The sequence below is a fragment of the Octopus bimaculoides genome, chromosome 25, assembly GCF_001194135.2.
Source record: "Octopus bimaculoides isolate UCB-OBI-ISO-001 chromosome 25, ASM119413v2, whole genome shotgun sequence".
NCBI lineage: Eukaryota > Metazoa > Mollusca > Cephalopoda > Octopoda > Octopodidae > Octopus > Octopus bimaculoides.
The window spans coordinates 17,213,570-17,218,111 of record NC_069005.1 but is presented as its reverse complement, the minus strand read 5'-3'; the positions used below and the strand labels follow the sequence as shown (position 1 = coordinate 17,218,111).

The following is a 4,542-nucleotide window of genomic DNA, read 5'->3' as shown; positions in this document are numbered from 1 at the left end:
CTCATATGTGGATATAAAGTAAATACACGTAATTCAAAAACACCGTTCTGTGTAGCTTATTTCGTAACCTAAAAACAGTTGCAGATTATAAACAATGAAAGGCCGATTTTGGTGATTCACTTGACAGAAGTAGTAGATATCCGATGATAAATCTGACCTTGGATCTTGAAAGTTTGCATGAATCCTAGCTTAGTTAAATCTCTTGTGGCTCTAAATGATGTCAACTGTGGTGCAGTATTGTATTGCCTAATTTTGTTTTGCAAGTGCTTGGAATCTTGGTCAGTTGATGACTACAGTTTCTTCAATGGCTCTGGAGGTTTGGTGATTGCAGGGAGTTTAACCTCTCCACCAGAGCAGCACAGCACAGGTTTCTCTCCAGGCTACTGCCTTGCTTTACAATGTATGCACTCAGTTGTCATTGCACCAATGGAAACTCTAGTGTCATCTACATAATAAACCGCGGGATCATACTTGAAAGCTGCTTTTCTGGGCTGTTGCAACTGCTCTTCGTTCTGCAGTGGATATCCTTCCCCTTGTCAGTCGTGCATATTTCTGTTCATCACTTTGAGATGCTCTGGCTTTTACAGTGCACAGTCTTTTCGATTCTTGGTATGCTTCCCTTTCTGCAGCTGTCTCTCTTGACATTGTAGACAAATTTGACATTTTCCTTCTTGGCATGGTTATATTCGTATATAGAAATCCACGGGTGCAACAGATAGTAAACAATGAAAATAACTGGGTAACGGAAATATTTCCTAATTTGACGGGCAAAAAGTAAATAAGAAATTTTTACGGAAAATAAAGAATTGTACGGGTTGAATCGAAATTTGTCACTTAGTGCACCAAAGAGCCAGTATGAAAGGAACTAGAAAAAAGCCATTAACAACAGAAAAACACAAAACCATTGCAAAAGTAAATAAGAAATTTCTTAGGAAAATTAACTAAGTGTACGGATTTAAGTGAAATTTTTGAAGTTACTTGTGTCAGTAAATGATGAACTTACTTTTATCAGTAATTCCGTCAACAATAAAAAAAAAAAAAACACAAAACGTTGCAAAAGTACATAAGAAATTTGTAGGCAAATTTAACAAGTGTACGGATTGAAGTGAAATTTATGAAGTTATTTCTGTCAGCAAATTATGTATGAAAATACTTTCATCAATAATTATGAACTTCTTTCTGTCAGTAAGTTGTCGTTGTTGTTTGTAAATAGCGATTGAAAACTTACAGTGAAAACATTAGCGATTGAACTTAAAGTGAAAACAACAGCGTTTGAAAAATAAAAGTGAAAACAAGAGAGAGAGAGAGAGAGAGAGAGAGAGAGAGAGAGAGAGGGAGAGAGAGAGAGAGAGAGAAAGAGAGAGAGAGAGAGAGCTAGTTAGACAAATAACATATATATATATAGATAGATAAAATATAGACAGATAGATACAAAGGGATAGAGATACGCGTGAAAAACGAATACACACACATCTCTATTTTATATATTAGATGCGATTGTGATAATTTGACCAATGGATGTGGGGGAGTGAATCACTTTTTGAAAGTTACTTCGCTAAGAAAGTTTAAGAGTCTAAAACCATCTCTGGAACATAAGTAATGTACATTCCCAGTTTGGAGAAAATCAGTCTTTTACACACACACATACACACTGAACGGGATTAGAATTGTAACTTCTTTCTACGCTATGATTGAGCTACAAGTGTTTATCTCCCTTACAATAAGTAGTCGCCAGGGTTTACCCAATAGTAGAAGTGTCTTTTACTTTTTTCAGTCAATGGATTTCGGCTATGCTGGGGCACCGCGTTGAAGAGTTTGCTCGAATAGATCGTGCTAATTCTTTCTGTGTCGTTTTGCCGAATCGCTAAGTTATTCGGCTGTAAACAAAACAACACCCGTTATAAAGAGGTGGTGGGGAACAAACACAAAGACAAACATACATATATACATACACAAACATACACACATACTCAGGCATGCATACACACTCATACATACATACATACATACATACATACATACATACATATATATATACATACATACATGCATACATACTTACATAGCCACACAGCCACGCCTGTATGTATTATAAAGAAAAAATACAAACCATTGATAAAGCTTCTCATTGCTGGTGGCCGACATATTGGCTAAGGAAAGAATAGCGATCCCCTACGTGTATTGTGCACTCGTCAGGTTTCTCACTTTTGGGCAAGATGAGCGAATGCATCGAACAGAGACTATAAACCTATGTCTTATCACCAGTGATGATGGTCTTCATTAAGTTTGCTTTGTCTAGCTTGTCCTGAGCAATTTCCATGCATAGTTGCTTCTACTACCCCGACAGTACCTTGGGAACGAATTTCGTCGACACTCTCTGCATGCACAAGTCCTCCGTTCAAATGGAATGCGTTGATTCTGTGAGCAATTTCCCGGGTGTTTACACCACGGCATTCCATGACTATACACCAAACCTTCTCAATCGACACCTCGTTTAGTTTTGTTGATGGGCTGCCTAAGCTGTCTCTCTCTTCCCACAGAGGAGCGGCCTTGTTTGAGCTTGATATCATCAAGTTTTTGGCAAAACATGATGCAATATTTCTGCTCGATGCGTTCAATGAAAACGAAAATCCGACAAGCGCATATTACACGCTTGTAATCTAGGCATAAAAGCCGGTAACTAACGCTGCCTATCGGCGCGAAAGTTTTCAGGAATTCGCAGGAAGATAGTGTCTTCTCTCACTGAAAGGATTAGTTTTGGCGGAAAAAATAAGTCGAATACTTTTTGAAGGCAAATCGTATATATAATGTACATACTAGCTACGGCGGTACATATTCTAAAATTGGAACGATACAGAGAAGATTAGCATGGCCCCTGTGCAAGGATGACACGCACATTCGTGACGCGTTCCATATTTTTCTAAAGGTAGTGCTCCAGCATGACCGCAGTCAGATGACTGCAACAAGTAAAAGAGTAAAAGAGTATACATAAACACACACACACATACACACACAATTTAAGTTACAATATATGGATTCAAGTAATCCAGTAGTACTCGTAAAGAAAGCTCTTTAATGCATCGTTCTTTAAAGCAGATAGAATATATAGTACGACACAAGAGAAAGCGATGAGGAGTGGAGAGAATTTCATCAAACTATTTCTCTGTCATTTATGACTTTATATGTTTGTGTGTGTGTGTGTGTGTGTGTGTGTGTGTGTGTGTGTGTGTGTGTGTGTGTATTTGTGTGCCCGTGTGTGTTAAATATGTTCTAGTCTGTATATTTTTAATATACTTAAATAAGTTAAATTTCCTGGACTCTCATTTCCAAAGACTCTCATTTCCAAAATACTTGGATCTCATTTCGAAAGCGGAAAAATCACTAAACATTATTAATTGTTTAATGTTTCACGCTGGAATTCCTAATCCAAGGTAAAAATCAGCTCCAAAATACATAAGTTTTGACAGAAAGCGATGATCACAAAGAGAAACCGGAGGTTAGTAAAACGTATCGTGTCTAAATAGTATCGAACTGCGGCAGAAAAAAATAACAGCAGAGGTAAATCATCGATTTGATTACCTTGTGTCCACCAAAAATACTCATTGTGAGATCCATAAAACTGAGTAACATAGGAAGGCTGCAAGTGCCAAATCTCTTCTGTCCCCTCATCATTGATAAGTAATAAAAATGGTGTCTAGGCTATCAGAAGAGGTGAATGACTCAATGGGACAATGTAAAATTCTGGGGTTTATCATCACTCACATTTTTTCCAATTCAGGACGAGTTTATATTTGCAGACAGCCTAAAGAAGTGTTCAATCCTGACTAACCTGAAGCATGGAGGTGGCTCTGTAAGGAATCTTCCAGGGTCGTAATGTGCCAATTAACACGGCTAATGTTATTCAAAATTGGTGCGCAGAGCACAACAAGAAAGTGAACTACATGGAGTTGCCCCAACATTCACCGAATCTCAACATAATCGTACAAATACGGTTATCTTAGTGAAAGAGTTGAGATGCAGTTTCCCTCCGGCATCGTCGCCTAAAAAAAATCCTAAAGCAGGTTTTATTGCAGAGTCACGCAGAATCCTCAGAACAAAACTTCAGAACACGTACAAGTCAAATCTCCGATGAAATAAATCTGTAATAGATGCCAAAGGTAGAACAACTTCGCTGAAGTGACAGTGCCTGTACGCTAGAAATAGACGCTAAATGGACTACAAACCATTTCAGTTATTACTCCGTATACCACAACGTTGTATGCGAGGAAAATGGACAGAAGGGATTTATAAAAATATTGTGGACAACCCAGTATCTTAAGATTTCATGGTTTGCCATATGAAAGATGCTTTCCAGTCCTCAGTAGTAGTAAACCAATCGTTGCGATTTCGGCGCCCTTTATTATAATTATACTTTTATAATTATACTTAAATATAAATTAACCAATATGGTATTGTTGGTACGCTGGCCACTGATAAATCATTAAATAATGACTTTATCCTAATTATGTATGTATGCATGTATGTATATATATATATATATAT

General features: G+C 37.5%; 1 non-coding gene across 1 annotated transcript; it reads left to right on the top strand.

Moving 5' to 3' along the window:
- The first annotated feature begins 2,809 nt into the window (after positions 1–2,809).
- LOC128250848 (U6 spliceosomal RNA) lies at positions 2,810–2,920 on the top strand. Its single transcript, XR_008266821.1, has one exon. It is a non-coding gene; the product is annotated as a U6 spliceosomal RNA (small nuclear RNA).
- The last annotated feature ends 1,622 nt before the right edge of the window (positions 2,921–4,542 follow it).